The sequence below is a fragment of the Aquarana catesbeiana genome, linkage group LG13, assembly GCF_042186555.1.
Source record: "Aquarana catesbeiana isolate 2022-GZ linkage group LG13, ASM4218655v1, whole genome shotgun sequence".
Classification (NCBI taxonomy): Eukaryota; Metazoa; Chordata; class Amphibia; order Anura; family Ranidae; genus Aquarana; species Aquarana catesbeiana.
In genome coordinates, this window is record NC_133336.1 from 221,051,006 (window position 1) to 221,074,456 (window position 23,451).

Here is a 23,451-nt window from a genome sequence, read left to right on the forward strand (position 1 = left end):
GTTCAATGAGGATGAGATGTACTGTGAGGCCGGCCTGTACTGTGACTATTAGTTTGTTCAGGTAAAGATCACCGATTGTTCAGAACTCGCCTGAGGTGCCGGATCTCCGGCATTCATTATTGGAAGAGCAGGCAGAACAATTCATTAATTCCCAGTAAGTACTGGTTTTATTTATCTTGTGGAATGGAGAACAGGAGCAGGCGGTAGACTTTTGGGTACAGCAAGATGCTCATATAAAGATTTATTGAGCCTGTTTGCCAAAATCATACATCCCGAGTAAAAAACATCCTCATTAGGCTGACGTCATACGGTGTAGTCCCGGTGTAATCCTTGTAGTCGTTATCAGTGAGACGGGGAAGGCTTGTATATCTGCAGGACGGGATGGGGGTGGTCTATCATAGTTACATGATTGAGATTTAGTCATAATAGGCATTGGGGGAACAGAACCAGCACAGTGATCTGTCACATAACAAAAATAGACAGAACCAGAATCTGTACCACAGACCTCATTCTAGTGACTTTACAAAAGAATACAATTTGCACTTTTTAGGAGTTATAACTAGTTTACAGATAAAACCAAAATTGGTTCCAATAACGTTAATGAAAACCTGGCTTCCCAAAGCTCCTGATAGCTAAACAACACTGGTGGAACCGTGTCACATCTTTTTCCCTTTTCTTTTCAGTTTTCCATGGACCACAAAGTGTCAAGACTAGGCCTGGTGGACAGTGATGGCCAATTATGTTCCCTGTGCCACCCCGGACACTCTAGGTGCAAATATAAAGCTTCACCTGCCTCAACACTGCACATTTTGGCTTCATTTTTCTTGGGTTCTAGAAGGCCTTGCCCTGGTATTGGGTGTAGCCCAGGTTCAGACTGTGGATGTAGTGGAGACTGCGGGTACAGAGGTGGTGCTGCAGAGAATGGATGGCAGATGGGGATGCCAAGCAGCAAAAGGGACTGCTGTGTAGATTAGTGGAAGTTGCAGGGGGCTACGGAGGTTTAAAGGTCTTACAGTTGTAGAGGAACGCTTCAGTACCTTTTAGGGAAGCTGCTGACACAGAAGTTCTAGAGGAACATGGACTCCATGCTCAACCACTGACACAACGTCCCACTTGATTTCAAATAGAGGATACAGTCCCATGATTATGGTTGCCAACTCATCCCTTTAAACCCGAACCCATATTAATTACACAGGTTCTGTGGCTGATTAAGGTGGTAATTAAATCCTCCTGGTGCCTTATCTGCATTTAATTAGCCTCAGAACCTGTGTAATTCAAAGGTGTTCGGGTTTAAAGGGATGAGGTGGCAACTCTACCCGTGATGTGTCATATGATGCAGATACCACACTCCAGGTAAAACCCAGATGTGGCTGCCGGCAAAAGAAAAGACACCAACACTGGAACACAAGCCAACTAGAAGTCAATCGACCCAAACCAAGCTCTCTTATTCTCCTGCTTGTTCTGTAGACCATGGTGTTTAGATGAGCTGTTTGGGCCAAGCATCAGTTCAGCCCCAAACATCGCCCTTTCGGGTGTTTGCTTGTTCTCCCACCGAGCGCCCCACAATGCACTTGTGTGCCGCACAATGCGTTTTTAACAGCTCTTCTTGGCTGAAGAAATGCACCTGACCAGCGGTTTTACCAGCGGTCAGGTGCAAGGCTTTGCCCATTCAGGGCAAAGAGCACCATGAGAGCTCTGATTGGGCAAAGTTATGACTTTGGCCAATTATGGCTCAGAGCTCACCCAACACTATAAAAGGTTCCTTCCTGTGGAGATAGAGCTGGGCTCAGTGGTGAGAAGAATGTTTTAGCGAGCTAGTTAGGCCTCTTTCACACTACCGTGAGTCCAAAGTCACGCAATTTTGCCACGATTTTGCGGCCGCGATATTAGGGAATGCCTGTGTAACTCCCATTAAAGTCGCAGGGACTACTTTGAAATCGGCACGACTTAAAGTCGTACTAATAAAAATGGTTGTCATTGGAAATCATGGGGAACGACTTGTCATGTGACTTTGCAGTCCCAAGTCGCAGGACAAGTCATTGGAGTGTGGATCACCTGTATAGAGGTATCAGTACAGAGCTGGGTGTGTCCACACAAGGAATATAATACACATAAAGGGGGTGGGGAGAGGAGGGGAGAGGAGGGGAGAGGAGGGTCTGACCAGATTTCAGTTCATATAAAAGTCTCCTCACACCTGTACCCAGCATAGTGTGTGCCGTCACATCGATCACCATGGTAAGTTATATTACCTATAGAGAGTTTATGTTACCCGTCCTCACCCATCATCATTGTGTTCTCTTCTCCCCAGACTGCAATCCTCAAACCCACCAACAAAATGTTCTGTCTTCTGATCTTTCTGAGTCTCTTCTCTGCCTACAGCACCAAGGTGAGTACCTACCTTTCCTCAGAATACCTACCTTTCCTCATTATACAAGGGGAGTACCTACCTCTCCTCATTGCTGAGGACAATAATACAATTGTTATTAATAGGAGGCATAGAAAACTGTGACTGTGGGGGAGGGGACATTAGAGTGTAAGCTCCTCTGGTACAGAGACTGATGTGATTTGCTCAGTTATCTCTGTACAGCACTGCGGTATATGTCAGCAATATATAAATGTATAATAATAATATTAGTGGATGGGGAGGTTGGAGATCAGATGATGGAACCTCCTCATATGTTTGTACAGGCCCTGTTGCTGGAGGGGGGAATATCGAGTTTGGTGGAAAAAATTAAAAAGATCGCAAACATGGATGGAAATACGGACCCTTTGAATGTGCTGGGAAATCTGATTCCTCTCAAAGTAAGTAAATCATTTACGTTATAATATGGACCCCCAAGTGTCAGGGTGTCATTGTTCTAGGACCCCCAAGTGTCAGGGTGAGATTGTTCTGGGGCCCCCATGTGCCAGGGTGTCATTGTTCTAGGACCCCCAAGTGTTAGGGTGTCATTGTTCTGGGGCCCCCAAGTGTCAGGGTGTCATTGTTCTGGGACCCCCAAGTGTCAGGTTGTCATTGTTCTGGGGCCCCCAAGTGTCAGGGTGTCATTGTTCTGGGACCTCAATGTGTCAGGGTGTCATTGTTCTGGGGCCCCCAGATGTCAGGGTGTCATTGTTCTGGGGCCCCCAAGTGTCAGGGTGTCATTGTTCTAGACCCCCAAGTGTCAGTGTGTCATTGTTCTGGGGCCCCCAAGTGTCAGGGTGTCATTGTTCTGGGACCCCCAAGTGTCAGGTTGTCATTGTTCTGGGGCCCCCAAGTGTCAGGGTGTCATTGTTCTGGGACCTCAATGTGTCAGGGTGTCATTGTTCTGGGGCCCCCAGATGTCAGGGTGTCATTGTTCTGGGGCCCCCAAGTGTCAGGGTGTCATTGTTCTGGGACCTCAATGTGTCAGGGTGTCATTGTTCTGGGGCCCCCAGATGTCAGGGTGTCATTGTTCTGGGGCCCCCAAGTGTCAGGGTGTCATTGTTCTGGGACCCCCAAGTGTCAGGGTGTCATTGTTCTGGGACCTCAATGTGTCAGGGTGTCATTGTTCTGGGGCCCCCAGATGTCAGGGTGTCATTGTTCTGGGGCCCCCAAGTGTCAGGGTGTCATTGTTCTGGGACCCCCAAGTGTCAGGGTGTCATTGTTCTGGGACCCCCAGATGTCAGGGTGTCATTGTTCTGCCCCCCCCAAGTGTCAGGGTGTCATTGTTCTGGGACCTCAATGTGTCAGGGTGTCATTGTTCTGGGGCCCCCAGATGTCAGGGTGTCATTGTTCTGGGGCCCCCAAGTGTCAGGGTGTCATTGTTCTGGGACCCCCAAGTGTCAGGGTGTCATTGTTCTGGGACCCCCAGATGTCAGGGTGTCATTGTTCTGGGGCCCCCAAGTGTCAGGGTGTCATTGTTCTGGGACCCCCAGATGTCAGGGTGTCATTGTTCTGGGACCCCCAAATGCCAGTGTGTCATTGTTCTGGGACCCCCAAGTGTCTGGGTGTCATTGTGTTTTGGCCCCAAGTGTCAGGATGTCATTGTTAGGGGACTCCAAGTGTCAGGGTTTCATTGTTCTGGGACCCTCAAGGGTCTGGGTGTCATTGTTCTGGGACCCCTAAGTGTCAGGGAGTCCTTGTTCTGGGGCCCCCAAGTGTCAGGGTGTCATTTTTCTGGGGCCCCCAGATGTCAGGGTGTCATTGTTCTGGGGCCCCCAGATGTCAGGGTGTCATTGTTCTGGGGCCCCCAAGTGTCAGGGTGTCATTGTTCTGGGACCCCCAAGTGTCAGGGTGTCATTGTTCTGGGACCCCCAGATGTCAGGGTGTCATTGTTCTTGGGCCCCCAAGTGTCAGGGTGTCATTGTTCTGGGGCCCTCAGATGTCAGGGTGTCATTGTTCTGGGGCCCCCAAGTGTTAGGGTGTCATTGTTCTGCGCCACACAAATGTCAGAGTGTCATTGTTCTGGGGCCCCCAAGTGTCAGGGTGTTATTGTTCTGGGGCCCCCAGATGTCAGGGTGTCATTGTTCTGGGGCCCCCAAGTGTCAGGGTGTCATTGTTCTGGGACCCCCAAGTGTCAGAGTGTCATTGTTCTGGGACCCCCCAAGTGTCAGGGTGTCAATGTTCTGGGACCCCCAAGTGTCAGGGTGTCAATGTTCTGGGGCCCCCAGATGTCAGGGTGTCATTGTTCTGGGGCCCCCAAGTGTCAGGGTGTCATTGTTCTGGGACCCCCAAGTGTCAGGGTGTCATTGTTCTGGGACCCCCCCAAGTGTCAGGGTGTCATTGTTCTGGGACCCCCAAGTGTCAGGTTGTCATTGTTCTGGGGCCCCAGATGTCAGGGTGTCATTATTCTGGGGCCCCCAAGTGTCAGGGTGTCATTGTTCTGGGGCCCCCAAGTGTTAGGGTGTCATTGTTCTGCGCCACCCAAATGTCAGGGTGTCATTGTTCTGGGACCCCCAAGTGTCAGGGTGTCATTGTTCTGGGGCCCCCAGATGTCAGGGTGTCATTGTTCTGGGGCCCCCAAGTGTCAGGGTGTCAATGTTCTGGGACCCCCAAGTGTCAGGCTGTCATTGTTCTGGGCCCCCCAGATGTCAGGGTGTCATTGTTCTGGGGCCCCCAAGTGTCAGGGTGTCATTGTTCTGGGGCCCTCAGATGTCAGGGTGTCATTGTTCTGGGACCCCCCCAAGTGTCAGGGTGTCAATGTTCTGGGACCCCCAAGTGTCAGGGTGTCATTGTTCTGGGGCCCCCAGATGTCAGGGTGCCATTGTTCTGGGGCCCCCAAGTGTCAGGGTGTCATTGTTCTGGGACCCCCAAGTGTCAGGGTGTCATTGTTCTGGGACCCCTCCAAGTGTCAGGGTGTCATTCTTCTGGGACCCCCAAGTGTCAGGTTGTCATTGTTCTGGGGCCCCCAGATGTCAGGGTGTCATTGTTCTGGGGCCCCCAAGTGTGAGGGTGTCATTGTTCTGCGCCACCCAAATGTCAGGGTGTCATTGTTCTGGGACCCCCAAGTGTCAGGGTGTCATTGTTCTGGGGCCTCCAGATGTCAGGATGTCCTTGTTCTGAGGCCCCCAAGTGTCAGGGTGTCGTTGTTCTGGGACCCCCAAGTGTCAGGATGTCATTGTTCTGGGACCCCCAAGTGTCAGGTAGTCATTGTTTAGGGAAGCCCCAAGTGTCAGGGTGTCATTGTTCTGGGACCCCCAAGTGTCAGGTTGTCATTGTTCAGGGACCCCCCAAGTGTCAGGTTGTCATTGTTCTGGGACCCCCAAGTGTCAGGGTGTCATTGTTCTGGGACCTCCAAGTGTCAGGTTGTCATTTTTCTGGGGCCACCCAAATGTCAGGGTGTCATTGTTCTGCGCCCCCAAGTTGTAGGATGTCATTGTTCTGGGACCCCAAGTGTCAGGGTTTCATTGTTCTGTGCCCCCAAGTGTCAGGGTGTCATTGTTCTGGCACCCCAAGTGTCAGGGTGTCATTGTTCTGGGGCCCCCAAGTGTCAGGTTGACATTGTTCTGGGCCCCCCAAGTGCCAGGGTGTCATTATTATGGAGCCCCAAAATGTCAGGGTGTCATTGTTCTGTGACCACCAAGTTTCAGGGTGTCATTGTTCGAAGCCCCCCAAGTGTCCAGGTGTCATTGTTCCGGGGCCCCCCAAGTGTCAGCGTGCCATTGTTCTGGGGCCCCAAAATGTCTGGGTGTCATTGTTCTGGGACTCCAATTGTCAGGGTGTCATTGTTCTGGGACCCCCAAGTGTCAGGGTGTCATTGTTCTGGGGCTCCCAAGTGTCAGGGTGTCATTGTTCTGGGACCCCCCTAGTGCCAGGGTGTCATTGTTCAGGAACCCCAAGTATCAGGTTGTCATTGTTCTTGGCTCCCAAGTGTCAGGGTGTCATTGTTCTTGGCTCCCAAGTATCCAGGTGTCATTGTTCTGGGACCCCAAGTGTCAGGGTGTCATTGTCCTGTGGCCCCCCAAGTGTCAGGGTGCCATTATTACAGGGCCCCAAAATGTCAGGGTGTCATTGTTCTGGGACCCCAGTTGTTAGGGTGTCATTGTTCTGGGACCCCCCAAGTGTCAGGGTGTCATTGTTTCGGGGCCCCCCAAGTGTCAGGGTGCCATTATTACGGGGCCCCAAAATGTCAGGGTGTCATTGTTCTGGGACCCCCCAAGTGTCAGGGTGTCATTGTTCAAAGCCCCCCAAATGTCAGGGTGTCATTGTGCCGGAGCCCCCCAAGTGTCAGGGTGCCATTGTTCCGGGGCCCCAAAGTGTCAGGGTGTCATTGTTTTGGGACTCCAATTGTTAGGGTGTTATTGTTCTGGGACCCCCGAGTGTCAGGGTGACAATGTTCTGGGACCCCCAAGTGTCAGGGTGTCATTGTTATGGGGCCCCCAGGTTTCAGGGTGTCATTGTTCTTGGGCTCCCAAGTGTCAGGGTGTAATTGTTCTGGGACCCACCTAGTGTCAGGGTAGTCATTGTTCTGGGACCCCCAAGTGTCAGGTTGTCATTTTTATGGGGCCCCAAGTGTCAGGGTGTCATTGTTCTGGGGCTCCAAAGTTTCAGGGTGTCATTGTTCTGCTCACCCAAGTGTCAGGGTGTCATTGTTCTAGGACCCCAAGTGTCAGGGTGTAATTGTTCTTGGACCCCCAAGTATCAGGGTGTCATTGTTCTGGGACCCCAAGTGTCAGAGTGTCATTGTTCTTGGACCCCCAAATGTCAGGGTGTCATTGTTCTGGGACCCCAAGTGTCATAGTGTCATTGTTCTTGGACCCCCAAATGTCAGGGTATCATAGTTTTGGGGCCCCCAACTGTCAGCATGTCATTGTTCTGGGACCCTCAAAGTGTCAGGTTGTCATTGTTCTGGGACCCCCAAGTGTCATGTTGTCATTGTTCTGGGGCCCCCAAGTGTCTGGGTATCATTGTTCTATGACCCCAAGTGTCAGGGTGTCATTGTTCTGGGGCCCCCAAGTGTCAGGTTGACATTGTTCTGGGGTCCCCAAGTGTCAGGTTGTCATTGTTCTGGGCCCCCCAAGTGCCAGGGTGTCATTATTATGGGGCCCCAAAATGTCAGGGTGTCATTGTTCTGTGACCACCAAGTTTCAGGGTGTCATTGTTCGAAGCCCCCCAAGTGTCAAGGTGTCATTGTTCCGGGGCCCCCCAAGTGTCAGCGTGCCATTGTTCTGGGGCCCCAAAGTGTCAGGGTGTCATTGTTCCGGGGCCCCCAAGTGTCAGGGTGTCATTGTTCCGGGGCCCCAAAGTGTCAGGGTGTCATTGTTCTGTGCCCCCAAGTGTCAGGGTGTCATTGTTCTGGCACCCCAAGTGTCAGGGTGTCATTGTTCTGGGGCCCCCAAGTGTCAGGTTGACATTGTTCTGGGGTCCCCAAGTGTCAGGTTGTCATTGTTCTGGGCCCCCCAAGTGCCAGGGTGTCATTATTATGGGGCCCCAAAATGTCAGGGTGTCATTGTTCTGTGAACACCAAGTTTCAGGGTGTCATTGTTCGAAGCCCCCCAAGTGTCCAGGTGTCATTGTTCCGGGGCCCCCAAGTGTCAGCGTGCCATTGTTCTGGGGCCCCAAAATGTCTGGGTGTCATTGTTCTGGGACTCCAATTGTCAGGGTGTCATTGTTCTGGGACCCCCGAGTGTCAGGGTGTCATTGTTCTGGGACCCCCAAGTGTCAGGGTGTCATTGTTCTGGGGCTCCCAAGTGTCAGGGTGTCATTGTTCTGGACCCCCCAAGTGCCAGGTTGTCATTGTCCTGGGGCCCCCCAAGTGTCAGGGTGCCATTATTACAGGGCCCCAAAATGTCAGGGTGTCATTGTTCTGGGACCCCAGTTGTTAGGGTGTCATTGTTCTGGGACCCCCCAAGTGTCAGGGTGTCATTGTTCCGGGGCCCCCCAAGTGTCAGGGTGCCATTATAACGAGGCCCCAAAATGTCAGGGTGTCATTGTTCTGGGACCCCAGTTGTTAGAGTGTCATTGTTCTGGGACCTCCCAAGTGTCAGGGTGTCATTGTGCCGGAGCCCCCCAAGTGTCAGGGTGCCATTGTTCCGGGGCCCCAAAGTGTCAGGGTGTCATTGTTCTGGGACCCCCGAGTGTCAGGGTGACAATGTTCTGGGGCCCCCAGGTTTCAGGGTGTCATTGTTCTTGGGCTCCCAAGTGTCAGGGTGTAATTGTTCTGGGACCCACCTAGTGTCAGGGTTGTCATTGTTCTGGGACCCCCAAGTGTCAGGTTGTCATTTTTATGGGGCCCCAAGTGTCAGGGTGTCATTGTTCTGGGGCTCCAAAGTGTCAGGGTGTCATTGTTCTGCTCACCCAAGTGTCAGGGTGTAATTGTTCTTGGACCCCCAAGTATCAGGGTGTCATTGTTCTGGGACCCCAAGTGTCAGAGTGTCATTGTTCTTGGACCCCCAAATGTCAGGGTGTCATTGTTCTTGGACCCCAAGTGTCATAGTGTCATTGTTCTTGGACCCCCAAATGTCAGGGTGTCATAGTTTTGGGGCCCAAAGTGTCAGCATGTCATTGTTCTGGGACCCTCAAAGTGTCAGGTTGTCATTGTTCTCGGACCCCCAAGTGTCATGTTGTCATTGTTCTGGGGCCCCCAAGTGTCTGGGTATCATTGTTCTATGACCCCAAGTGTCAGGGTGTCATTGTTCTGGCACCCCAAGTGTCAGGGTGTCATTGTTCTGGGGCCCCCAAGTGTCAGGTTGACATTGTTCTGGGGTCCCCAAGTGTCAGGTTGTCATTGTTCTGGGCCCCCCAAGTGCCAGGGTGTCATTATTATGGGGCCCCAAAATGTCAGGGTGTCATTGTTCTGTGACCACCAAGTTTCAGGGTGTCATTGTTCGAAGCCCCCCAAGTGTTAAGGTGTCATTGTTCCGGGGCCCCCCAAGTGTCAGCGTGCCATTGTTCTGGGGCCCCAAAGTGTCAGGGTGTCATTGTTCTGGGACTCCAATTGTCAGGGTATCATTGTTCTGGGACCCCCGAGTGTCAGGGTGTCATTGTTCTGGGACCCCCAAGTGTCAGGGTGTCATTGTTCTGGGGCTCCCAAGTGTCAGGGTGTCATTGTTCTGGGACCCCCCTAGTGCCAGGGTGTCATTGTTCAGGAACCCCAAGTATCAGGTTGTCATTGTTCTTGGACCCCCAAATGTCAGGGTGTCATAGTTTTGGGGCCCCCAAGTGTCAGCATGTCATTGTTCTGGGACACTCAAAGTGTCAGGATGTCATTGTTCTGGGACCCCCAAGTGTCATGTTGTCATTGTTCTGGGGCCCCCAAGTGTCTGGGTATCATTGTTCTATGACCCCAAGTGTCAGGATGTCATTGTTCTGGGACCCCCAAGTGTCAGGGTGTCATTGTTCTGGGACCCCAAGTGTCAGGGTGTCATTGTTCTGGGGCTCCCAAGTGTCACGGTGTCATTGTTCAGGAACCCCAAGTATCAGGTTGTCATTGTTCTTGGCCCCCAAGTGTCCGGGTGTCATTGTTCTATGACCCCAAGTGTCAGGATGTCATTGTTCTGGACCCCCCAAGTGCCAGGTTGTCATTGTCCTGGGGCCCCCCAAGTGTCAGGGTGCCATTATTACAGGGCCCCAAAATGTCAGGGTGTCATTGTTCCGGGGCCCCCCAAGTGTCAGGGTGCCATTATTACGGGGCCCCAAAATGTCAGGGTGTCATTGTTCTGGGACCCCAGTTGTTAGGGTGTCATTGTTCTGGGACCCCCCAAGTGTCAGGGTGTCATTGTTCGAAGCCCCCCAAGTGTCAGGGTGCCATTGTTCCGGGGCCCCAAAGTGTCAGGGTGTCATTGTTTTGGGAGTCCAATTGTTAGGGTGTTATTGTTCTGGGACCCCCGAGTGTCAGGGTGACAATGTTCTGCGACCCCCAAGTGTCAGGGTGTCATTGTTATGGGGCCCCCAGGTTTCAGGGTGTCATTGTTCTTGGGCTCCCAAGTGTCAGGGTGTAATTGTTCTGGGACCCACCTAGTGTAAGGGTTGTCATTGTTCTGGGACCCCCAAGTGTCAGGTTGTCATTTTTATGGGGCCCCAAGTGTCAGGGTGTCATTGTTCTGGGGCTCCAAAGTGTCAGGGTGTCATTGTTCTGCTCACCCAAGTGTCAGGGTGTCATTGTTCTAGGACCCCAAGTGTCAGGGTGTAATTGTTCTTGGACCCCCAGGTATCAGGGTGTCATTGTTCTGGGACCCCAAGTGTCATAATGTCATTGTTCTTGGACCCCCAAATGTCAGGGTGTCATTGTTCTGGGACCCCAAGTGTCATAGTGTCATTGTTCCTGGACCCCCAAATGTCAGGGTGTCATAGTTTTGGGGCCCCCAAGTGTCAGCATGTCATTGTTCTGGGACCCTCAAAGTGTCAGGTTGTCATTGTTCTGGGACCCCCAAGTGTCATGTTGTCATTGTTCTGGGGCCCCCAAGTGTCTGGGTATCATTGTTCTATGACCCCAAGTGTCAGGATGCCATTGTTCTAGGACCCCCAAGTGTCAGGGTGTCATTGCTCTGGGGCCCCCAAGTGTCAGGGTGTCATTTTTTTCTGGACCCCCCAAGTGTCATGTTGTCATTGTTCTTGGGCCCCCAAGTGTCAGGGTGTCATTGTTCTGTGACCACAAGTGTCAGGGTTTCATTGTTTTGTGGCCCCAAGTGTCAGGGTATCATTGTTCTGGGACCCCCAAGTGTCAGGGTGTCATTGTTCTGGGACCCCCAAGTGTCAGGGTGTCATTGTTCTGGGACCACAAGTGTCAGGGTTTCATTGTTTTGTGGCCCCAAGTGTCAGGGTATCATTGTTCTGGGACCCCCAAGTGTCAGGGTGTCATTGTTCTGGGACCCCCAAGTGTCAGGGTGTCATTGTTCTGGGACCCCAAGTGTCATGTTGTCATTGTTCTGGGGCCCCCAAGTGTCTGGGTATCATTGTTCTATGACCCCAAGTGTCAGGGTGTCATTGTGTTGTGGCCCCAAGTGTCAGGGTATCATTGTTCTGGGAACCCCAAGTGTCAGGGTGTCATTGTTCCGGGACCCTTAAGTGTCAGGGTGTCAATGTTCTGGGACCCCAAGTGTCAGTGTGTCATTGTTCTTGGACCCCCCCAAGTGTCAGGGTGTCATTGTTCTGGGGCCCCCCAAGTGTCAGGGTGTCATTGTTCTGGGGCCCCCCAAGTGTCAGGGTGTCATTGTTCTATGACCCAAAGTGTCAGGATGTCATTGTTCTAGGACCCCCAAGTGTCAGGGTGTCATTTTTTCTGGGCCCCCCAAGTGTCATGTTGTCATTGTTCTTGGGCCCCCAAGTGTCAGGGTGTCATTGTTCTATGACCCCAAGTGTTAGTGTGTCATTGTTTTGTGGCCCCAAGTGTCAGGGTATCATTGTTCTGGGACCCCCAAGTGTCAGGGTGTCATTGTTCTGGGACCCCAAGTGTCAGGGTGTCATTGTTCTGGGACCCCCCAAGTGTCAGGGTGTCATTGTTCTTGGGCCCCCAAGTGTCAGGGTGTAATTGTTCTATGACCCCAAGTGTCAGGGAGTCCTTGTTCTGGGGCCCCCAAGTGTCAGGGTGTTATTGTTTTGGGACCCCCAAGTGTCAGGGTGTCATTGTTCTGGTACCCCCAAGTCTTAGAGTGTCATTGTTCTGGGACCCCAAGTGTCAGGGTGTCATTGTTTTGCAATCCCCAAGTGTCAGTGTGTCATTGTTCTTGGGCCCCCAAGTGTCAAGGTGTCATTTTTCTGGGAACCCCAAGTTTCAGGTTGTCATTGTTCTAGGACCCCCAAGTGTCAGGGTATCATTGTTTGTGGACCCCTAGGTGTCAGGGTGTCATTGTTCTGGGACCCCCAAGTGTCAAGGTGTCATTGTTCTGGGACCTCCAAGTGTCATGGTGTCATTGTTCTGGGACCCCCAAGTGTCAGGGTGTCATTGTTCTGGGACCCCCAAGTACCAGTGTGTCATTGTTCTGGGACCCCCAAGTGTCAGGGTGTCATTGTTTTGCAATCCCAAAGTGTCAGGGTCTCATTGTAGAGAATTTCTTCAGAGAGGACAGACCTGTGAAATACAAAGTATCATTTGCTGTTTATCCAAGTAGACTTTATTAAACACAGAGATATTGTGAAAAAGTATCAAAAAACACACCAAACTTTCAAATTTCAGAGGACAACCACCCCTAGAGGTTATTTTTTCATAGATTTTACTGCATACCTCAGGCTGACGGTGAAAGCGGATTTTTTGATTGGGCATGGCTAACTGTTAGCCTAGGTTTTTTAACCCCAGCAAATCCGTTTCTGATTGGATGAGTCCCGGGTCCTTTTTCATTTTGTTTGATTAGTGTTATTGTTCCGGGACCCCCAAGTGTCAGGGTGTCATTGTTCTAGGACCCCCAAGTGTCAGGGTATCATTGTTTGTGGACCCCCAGGTGTCAGGGTGTCATTGTTCCGGGGCCCCCAAGTGTCAGGGTGTCATTTTTCTGGGACCCCCAAGTGCCAGGGTGTCATTGTTCTGGGAACCCCAAGTGTCAGGGAGTCATTGTTCTAGGGCCCCCAAGTGTCAGGGTGCCATTTTTCTGGGACCCCCAAGTTTCAGGTTGTCATTGTTCTAGGACCCCGAAGTGTCAGGGTGTCATTGTTTTGGGACCACCAGGTGTCAGGGTGTCATTGTTCTGGGGCCCCCAAGTGTCAGGGTGTCATTTTTCTGGGACCCCCAAGTGTCAAGATGTCATTGTTCTGGGACCCCAAGTGTCAGTGTCTCATTGTTATGGGACCCCCAAGAATCAGATTGTCATTGTTCTGGTGCCCCCAAGTGTCAGGTTGTCATTGTTCTAGGGCCCTAAAGTGTCTGGGTGTCATTGTTCTGGGGCCCCCAAGTGTCAGGGTGTCATTGTTCTGGGACCCCCAAGTGTCAGGATGTCATTGTTCTTGGGCCCCCAATTGCCAGTGTGTCATTGTTCTGGGACCCCAAGTGTCAGTGTGTCATTGTTCTTGGGCCCCCAAGTGTCAAGGTGTCATTTTTCTAGGAACCCCAAGTTTCAGGTTGTCATTGTTCTAGGACCCCCAAGTGTCAGGGTATCATTGTTTGTGGACCCCTAGGTGTCAGGGTGTCATTGTTCTTGGGCCCCCAAGTGTCAGGGTGTCATTTTTCTGGGACCCCCAAGTGTCAGGGTGTCATTATTCTAGGGCCCCCAAGTGTCAGGGTGCCATTTTTCGGGGACCCCCAAGTTTCAGGTTGTCATTGTTCTAGGACCCCGAAGTGTCAGGGTGTCATTGTTTTGGGACCACCAGGTGTCAGGGTGTCATTGTTCTGGGGCCCCCAAGTGTCAGGGTGTCATTTTTCTGGGACCCCCAAGTGTCAGGATGTCATTGTTCTGGGACCCCCAAGTGTCAGTGTCTCATTGTTATGGGACCCCCAAGAATCAGATTGTCATTGTTCTGGTGCCCCCAAGTGTCAGGTTGTCATTGTTCTAGGGACCTAAAGTGTCTGGGTGTCATTGTTCTGGGGCCCTAAAGTGTCTGGGTGTCATTGTTCTGGGACCCCAAGTGTCAGGATGTCATTGTTCTGGGGCCCCCAAGTGTCAGGGTGTCATTGTTCTGGGACCCCCAAGTGTCAGGGTGTCATTGTTCTTGGGCCCCCAAGTGCCAGTGTGTCATTGTTCTGGGACCCCAAGTGTCGGGATGTCATTGTTCTGGGACCCCCAAGTGTCAGGGTGTCATTGCTCTGGGGCCCCCAAGTGTCAGGTTGTCATTGTTCTGGGACCCTCAAAGTGTCAGGTTGTCATTGTTCTGGGACCCCCAAGTGTCATCCCTTTCATTGTTCTGGGGCCCCCAAGTGTCTGGGTATCATTGTTCTATGACCCCAAGTGTCAGGGTGTCATTGTTTTGTGGCCCCAAGTGTCAGGGTGTCATTGTTTTGTGGCCCCAAGTGTCAGGGTGTCATTGTTTTGTGGCCCCAAGTGTCAGGGTGTCATTGTTCTGGGACCCCAGGTGTCTGGGTGTCTGAAGAATATTATTAATATCTAAATATTCTTGTATCTCAGAGGCGCTTCTGGATGAATAGCATTGATAGTCAAACTGACTTAAAACAAAGTGTGAGTTTATTGTCACACAATTGGCATCATAAATACAATGTAAAAATATAATAGTTCAGTGTAGGTAAAAATATATGAAATAGAATAAAAAGTTATAAAGCTGTAATAAGCTTATGAAAGCATGTGTGCTTCATGGCTGCTGTGCTGTCTTGTGTGTCGTCCAAGAAGAAACAGGAAATGACGTTCTCAGACTTCTGGCAGCTGTCCCAACTTATCAAAGTGTCTTGTGTACATGTCAGTATCATCTATCCTAGTGACTATGTGTCTGTCTGTGTGTCTGTCTGTGTCTGACTGTGTATCCTTCAATATGGAAACGTTGGCTTTAAATGTTACATGTGAACGTGTGAACGTCATAACCTCGACCAACTTAGAACCTTGTATGGCACATATTCATTTCTGCTAACTTCAGCAATATGCTATCCAAGAGAAGACTCTAACTCGGAGTCATATATAGCATAGCCCACATGTAACACTCCATACTTGAAGTAATGGGCTGATCATGTAATGTCATATAACCAAACATCTACATAATATGAACACATTTTACCAACTTTACATTAAGTAACTATATATTAGTACTTATTAATATGACTGAACTACAAACTAACTTAACTTAACAGGATATAATCCACAATGTATATTCCTTTAGCTACGTGGACACGTGTCTATTTTTGTCTTCTCATGACATTCCACACTAAGATACCTTATATGTCATACTCAAATTGGCTACACCAGAAAAATCCAGCAATGCTCAGCTTTAGAAGAAGAATCATGTCAAATCTATTGATCAAGGTCATTCACACATACTCTATTTATCATGATTAATCATAAAAACAAATATGTTTTGCAAGCTTGCCATGAATATAATATAACACCTATAAGTGCCGAATTATGAATTTGGAATAATATTCTAATAATGTCATTGTTCTGGGACCCCCCAAGTGTCAGGGTGTCATTGTTCTGGGGCCCCCAAGTGTCAGGGTGTCATTGTTCTGGGGCCCCCAAGTGTCATGGTGTCATTGATCTAGGACCCCCAAGTGTCAGGGTGTCATTGCTCTGGGGCCCCCAAGTGTCAGGGTGTCATTTTTTCTGGGGCCCCCAAGTGTCATGTTTTCATTGTTCTTGGGCCCCCAAGTGTCAAGGTGTCATTGTTCTATGACCCCAAGTGTCAGGGTGTCATTGTTTTGTGGCCCCAAGTGTCAGGGTGTCGTTGTGTTTTGGCCCCAAGTGTCAGGGTGTCATTGTTAGGGGACTCCAAGTGTCAGGGTTTCATTGTTCTGGGACCCTCAAGTGTCTGGGTGTCATTGTTCTGGGACCCCCAAGTGTCAGGGTGTCATTGTTCTGGGACCCCCAAGTCTCAGGGTGTCATTGTTCTGGGACCCCCAAATGCCAGTGTGTCATTGTTCTGGGACCCCCAAGTGTCTGGGTGTCATTGTGTTTTGGCCCCAAATGTCAGGGTGTCATTGTTAGGGGACTCCAAGTGTCAGGGTTTCATTGTTCTGGGACCCTCAAGTGTCTGGGTGTCATTGTTCTGGGACCCCCAAGTGTCAGGGAGTCCTTGTTCTGGGGCCCCCATGTGTCAGGGTGTCATTGTTCTGGGACCCCCAAGTGTCAGGGTGTCATTGTTCTGGGACCCCCAAATGCCAGTGTGTCATTGTTCTGGGACCCCCAAGTGTCAGGGTGTCATTGTTCTGGGACCCCCAAGTCTTAGAGTGTCATTGTTCTGGGACCCCCAAGTACCAGTGTGTCATTGTTCTGGGACCCCCAAGTGTCAGGGTGTCATTGTTCTGGGGCCCCAAAGTGTCAGGGTGTCATTGTTTTGGGGGCCCCAAGTGCCAGGGTGTCATTGTTCTGGGACCCCCAAGTGTCAGGGTGTAATTGTTCTGGGGGCCCCAAATAATCAGGGTGACATTGTTCTGGGGCCCCCAAGTATCAGGGTGTCATTGTTCTGGTGCCCCAAGTGAACTCTTCAGCAGAGAAGCCCTCTTTCTATGTTGCAGTTCCCAGGCTCGGTGGATGAAAAGGGTGCAATGTAACGTTGTATTCAGTATATTGGAGGAATGATACTTTGTGTCTTCTCAGGGTCAGAATCAGAATCTGAGTTTGGGAACCCTTGGATAAAAACCGATACGGAGGATTACAATACAGAGAATATTTGGGGCTTCCGATGCAACATCTCATGGCCATATACAATCAGAAGCACAAACCCCAAAAGTGAGGCCGGCTACGGAAGGTGCCGCTACGTCTCCCGGCAACAACCAAATCCACCGTATAAAATACAAAGGAATGAAAATTAATAAAGAATGAAAATTACAAATTCAATAAAGAACTAAAGGCAAAATCTTTTCTGTTATGTTTTTGGATAAAATAAGGGGGAGGGGCTACATCCTATTGGTAAGATTTCCCTTCACTTCATGTTCCATATCCAAAACAGGATGTGAGAGAATATCCTCGGTGGCCCCATTGGAAGATTTTCCCTCCTGTTCCTGTTCTGGTGACAACCCAAAATTTTGCGAAGTTACTTTCAATGATCATGGTCACCAGGGCAAATATAGAGGAGGAATCTCCCTAATGGGGAAGACCATTCTCAGCTCTCACAGAAAGATTCCTCTCAGTGAGACCATACACTATGTAATCTGATTGTACAACCTTCGGGTCTTTGAATAACCATCTTTGTGGTGGCCGGTCCTCTTCTCACTAATACAGGGAGGAGTAATTATCAACTTATTGGGAGTGAACTTTGTGAAAGGTCAAGAAGATGTCCCCCCCGGGCCATTGATGGAAAGTTCAATCATCATATAATTATAATTATTATTTCCAGAGGGTGAGATCGGGGAGATTGAATGACATCCAACTCTCAGTTCTGAAATCCAAAGCCCTCATTTTAATCTTCTGGTAACATTGTGACATTAAAACCCACCAATATCACATGGAGATTTATTACTAATCATAACAAAAATAATTGCAGGTAGTTGGGGGGAACTCTGGAACCTTCTATGTGGTGCAGTTTTGGCAGAAGGACCTGCAGCCATAGACCATAATTGGTCGCTCTTGTTATTTTGGTGTTTACTCGGGGAGTTACTGTGGATCTTTTGTTTGCCTGTTTATTTAAAGGGTACAATACTAACCATATCTTTCTGATCTGATCCATCCTCACTGCGAGGATTCCCTGTCCTATAGACATACTCATCATCTTGACCTATTCTGTGTCTGCATTCACATTTTTTTACTAATGGAGACGCGCGGATCATTTCACTCTGAATTGAAATTTGGGGGAAAATTGTTATTCTGAAATTTGGATGTGTCTAAATTTCAGAATTACAAAAATTAATGAATTTAAATGAATATGACGAACCAAAATTTCCGACGAAATTCAAATTCAAATAGTATTCGAATTACCGAAGAGAATAGAAAATAAAGGAATAGAAAAGAATATAATAGAAAATAAAATAATAGAATATAATAAAGTACAACAGAGCAGAATACAAAATAAAAGAATAGAAATAAATTGAATAGAAAAAAAGGGGACATAATAGCAAATAAAAGAATAGAGTAAAACAGACTAAAATAGAATAGCAAATAAAGGAAAAGAACAGAATAAAATAGAATATAACTGTAACGAAACGTCCCACACTCCGCTTGAGTGCTTTTGTCTTATACAGCTTCCTCCCAGTCTGAATATAGATATGAAATATTCCAACCGCTGACAACCAAGAACTAGACAGTACTCGTTTGGCTACTGAACATTATTATATTATTATTATTATTATACAGGATTTATATAGTACCAACAGTTTGCGCAGCGCTTAACAAAATGAAGGCAAACATTATAGTTACATTACAGTTTGGTACAAGAGGAATCAGAGGGCCCTGCTCGCTAGAGCTTACAATCTAGGAGGGAGGGTCAATTGATACAAAAGGTAATAGCTGTGGGGGATGAGCTGATGGAGAAAGTGAAACAGTGTATTAGATAGAAGCAGCATAGGCTTCTTTAAAGAGAAGGGTTTTCAGGGATCATCTAAAGATGGATAGATTAGGGGACAGCTGGACAGATTGGGGTAGAGAGTTCCAAAGGATGGGAGAAGCTCTGGAGAAATCCTGAACATGAACTGTTTATTGAAACACAGGTACATAGAGGTAACACTCGGGACAATCCCCCCCTCCCTTTGCATTCAGGGCAGGGTAGACTGTCCAATCAGCAGGGAGAGCTGTTGGAGGAATTCCCCCCTCCCTCCTCACAGCAAATACACATACACATCCCATAATACTTTCCCCCAAGGCAGACAGACACAATAGAACAATGGAATACAGCCACACCCCCAAATGACCCATCAGAGAGCACACCATAGTATGAGACAATATACAATATATACAGTTGTGCTCAAATGTTTGCATACCCTGGCAGAAATTGTGAAATGTTGGCATTAATATTGGAAAATATGACTGATCAGATTTTCAGATTTTTTTTAGGCATAGCAATCACATGAAGCCATTTATTATCACATTATATTTTTGGATCCTTTTTATATCGTAATTATAACAGAAATCACCCAGATGGCCTGATCAAAAGTTTACATACCCTGGAAGGTTTGGCCCTGTTACAGACACAAAAGGTGGCACACACGGGTTAAAAATGGCAATTAAAGGTTAATTTCCCACATTTGTGGCTTTTTAAATCGCAATTAGTGTCTGTGTATAAATAGTCAATGAGTTTGTTAACTCTCACATGGATGCACTAAGCAGGCTAGACACTAAGCCATGGGGAACAGAAAAGAACAGTCAAAAGACCTGCGTAACAAGGTAATGAAACTTTACAAAGATGGAAAAGGATATAAAAAGATATCCAAAGCCTTGAATATGCCAGTCAGTTCTGTTCAATCACTTAATAAGGAGTGGAAAATTTGGGGATCTCTTGATACCAAGCCAAGGTCAGGTAGATCAAGAATCAAGAAAAATTTCAGCCACAACTGCCACAGGAACTGTTCAGGATACAAAGAAAAAACCCACAGGTAACCTCAGGAGAAATACAGGCTGACCCTTTACATATCTCCCCCCCCTGTTCCAGGCCAGGGGTCTGGACACCATGAATCAAGTGGCAATAGACCCGCATTCTGATGTACCTTTCCTGGTCTATGTACCACTACAAATTTGAAGTCCTGTAGAGGAAGGAACCACCGGGTGATTCTGGAGTTTTTGTCTTTATTTTGGGCCATCCACATAAGGGGTGCATGATCTGAAACTAACTTGAAGGGTCGGCCCAACCAGTAGTAGCGGAGTGTATCCAAAGCCCATTTTATAGCGAGACCAGTGGCGTACTAAGTGGGGGGGCATAGGGGGTGGGCCGCCCCGGGTGCCACACACTGGGGGGGTGTCAGGCCGGTGCCCCCCCTCTCCGTGACTGAAGCAGAGATGGCGGGCGGATTTAAGCAGTGCAGCGACACGGCGTGGTGACAGGCAGGTAAGAACACAATACACACATGGAGAGCGTGTAATGGCTTTGCAAATGGGGGGGTTTTGCCACACCCAAGTGACACCCATGTGACATCCGTCGGTGCACGCGAGACCCATAATGATCCCCTTCTCTCGTGGCGGCGCAGCGGCTCTGATCTGTCTTACACACCTGAGCAGAGTGAAGCCGCCTTCCCCTCCTCCGTGTAGTCTACACGTATTGTGCATAAGGTCCCAGGCTGATTATCTAAACCAAGGCCCGAGGTACATTATGGGTCTGAAGGGGGGGTCTGCACTGTAGGGGGGTCTGTATTGTAGGGGGGCCTACACTGTAGGGGTGTCTGCACTGTAGGGGGGTCTGTATTTTAGGGGGGTCTGCACTGTAGGGGGGTCTGCACTGTAGGGGGGTCTGTATTGTAGAGGGTTTGCACTGTAGGGGGGTCTGTATTGTAGGGAGATCTGCACTTTAGGGGGGTCTGTATTGTAGGGGAGGTTCTGTACTGTAGGGGGGGTCTGTACTGTAGGGGGGTCTGTACTGTGGGGGGTCTGCACTGTAGGGGGTCTGTACTGAATGGGGGTGTCTGCACTGTAGGGGGGTCTGTGTAACATGCAGGTGGTCCAGAGATGTTAGGGGGGTGTCTGTTTAACATACAGGTGTCCAGAGATGTGGGGCCTGTGTAATGTAAAGTATTCCAGAGGTGCAGGGTGCTGTGTAATGTAAAGGGGTCCAGAGGTGCAGGGTGCTGTGTAATGTAAAGGGGTCCAGAGGTACAAGGGATGTGTAATGTAAGGAGGTCCTTAGGTGCAAGGTACTGTTTAATGTAAAGGGGTCCAGAGGTGCTGTGTATACATTTTAAGGTGAAGGGGTGCCAGATATAGGATCCCCCAGGGGTGCCAAATGCACTAGGTACGCCCATGTGTGAGACAGTCCCTTTCCGCAATGGAATATTTCCTCTCAGCTAGCATGAGCTTCTGGCTCAAGTACACAATGGGGTGCTCATCCCCCCCAACCATCTGGGACAGTACTGCACCCAGACCCAACTTTGAGGCATCTGTTTGTACCGGGAACTCTTTTTGGAAGTCGGGAGCTACCAACACTGTTTCCTGGTACAAAGCTTGCTTCAACCGGCACAACGCTGCTTCTACACTCCACTGAACAACAGTTGCGTTCTTTCTCTTGGTGAGATCAGTCAGAGGCGCTGCTAGACTGGCAAAGTTGGGAACAAACCTCCTATAATAGCTGACAATGCCAAGGAAAGAACGCACCTGTTTCTTTGTGAGTGTACGGGGCCCATATCTGGATAGCCTCCACCTTGTTTAGCTGGGGTTTAATCACACCCCTGCCTACAACATACCCCTGGTAGCGGGCCTCCTCCAACCCAACCTTGCTCTTTTCAGGGTTCACTGTGAACCCCGCCCTTGGGAGCGCAACCAAGACCAACTGGACCTTCAGTAAGTGACTCTCCCAGTCCTGACTAAAGATGACAATGTCATCAAGGTAGGCTCCTGAGAATTCCTGGAAAGTGGCTGGGGCCCAAATGGCATTCAGGCATATTGCCATAACCCCTCTGGTGTGGCAAATGCTGTTTTTTTCTTTATCCTCTGGGGAAAGTGGGATCTGCAAGTATCCCTCAGTCAAGTCAAGAGTGGTGATGTACCGGGCCGGTCCTAATCTCTCGATTTAGTCATCCACCTGGGGCATGGGATACGCGTCTGGCTTGGAGACTTCATTTAACTTGTGAAAGTCATTGCACAACTGCCAGTTTCCATTTGGCTTGGGTTCAAGGACTATAGGGCTGGACCAGCTACTTGAAGACTCCTCAATGATCCCAAGGTCCAACATACTCTTAAGCCTCGTACACATGATCGGATTTTCCGACTGTAAATGTGTGATAATAGACTGTTGGAGGAAAATCCAGCCGTGTGTATGCTCCATCTGACAATTGTCGGATTTTCCGTGGACAAATGTTGGATCGCAGGTTTTCAAATTTTCCGCAGACAAATGTCTGTTGTCGGATTTTCTGAGCATGTGTACACAAGTCCGTCGGACAAAAGTCCAAAGTACAAACACGCATGCTCAGAAGCAAGGATGAGCCAGAGGCGGTCGGTCTTGTAAACGAGAGTTCATAATGGAGAATTAACATTCGTGACGTGGCAAATTATGAAATGTCAAAATACAGCGCACAATTCTCTTCTTATTTAATGGGATAATAATGAAGCTGCTTTGCTGGTGATACTGATGGAGTTATTTCAAACAAATTTTCAAAGTCTTTTTTTTTCTAGTGATATCAAGAATAATATTATTATGCTTTTTTTTTTTGGGCAAGTTACCACAACACCATTATCCCGTAGTTTTTAAGATGAATGATACAACTATGTTGGTGTCCCTTGTTAATTTTATATTGTATTTTTTTAAATGTAACTGCCTACTCCCAAACTGTCATTTGAAGTAAAACACATAGCCAAGTATTATTCTCCACAATTTTTTTATTGTGCGTTAAATAAAGAAAACAAATAAAATTAGACATGGGAGGCAACAAGCAATCCCAATCCCGACCATCCTCCTCTACTGCTTTCTTTAGTATTCCCTTTAATGTTTTGTTGAACCGCTCCACTAACCCATCAGTTTGTGGGTGATACACTGAAGTCCGCAAGTGTTTAATCTTAAACAGTTTACAGAGTTCCTTCATCACTTTTGACATGAATGGGGTACCTTGGTCTGTCAAGATCTCGGGAAGGAGCCCTGTTCTCATGAACATCTGAAACAACTCCCGTGCGATGACTTTGGATGAGCAATTTCTTAAAGGTTCTGGTATGGATTTTTGGGGGGACCCCACTCCATTTTTTTTTAAATTTTGGCACGGGGTTCCTCTTAAAATCCATACCAGACCCAAAGTCTGGTATAGATTTTGAGGGGGACCCCACGCCATTTTTTTAAAAATTTTGTCCGGGGTTCCCCTTAACCACTTGACGACCGCCTCACGCCGATGTACGTCGGCAAGGTGACACGGACAGGCAAAATCACGTACATGTACGTGATTTGCCTTCCGCGGGTGGGGGGTCCGATCGGACCCCCCCCCCCGTGCCCGAGGCGGTCGTCTTTTGTCCAGCGGTGATCAGAGGTGAGGGGGAGACCATCCGTTCGTGGCCCCCCCCTCGCGATCGCCGCCGGCCAATCAAATCATTCCTTTGCTGCTGTATGCTAAACAGCAGCAAAGGAAATTATGTCATCTCTCCTCGGCTCGGTAATTTCCGTTCCGGCCCGAGGAGAGAAGACATGTGAGTGAGTGCACAACACTACACACACACAGTAGAACATGCCAGGCACACTAAACACCCTGATCTCCCCCCCCGATCGCCCCCCCGATCTCCCCGATCACCCCCCCTGTCACAAACTGACACCAGCAGTTTTTTTTTTCTGATTACTGCATAGTGTCAGTTTGTGACAGTTACAGTGTTGGGACAGTTAGTATTACCCCCCTTTAGGTCTAGGATACCCCCCTA

At 49.0% G+C, this 23,451-nt stretch overlaps 1 long non-coding RNA gene across 1 annotated transcript; it reads left to right on the plus strand.

The window, feature by feature from the left end:
• The first annotated feature begins 2,166 nt into the window (after positions 1-2,166).
• On the plus strand, positions 2,167-16,840 carry LOC141116735 (uncharacterized). Its single transcript, XR_012237051.1, has 4 exons — positions 2,167-2,235; positions 2,309-2,386; positions 2,689-2,802; positions 16,582-16,840. It is a non-coding gene; the product is annotated as an uncharacterized lncRNA (long non-coding RNA).
• Positions 16,841-23,451: the final 6,611 nt, after the last annotated feature.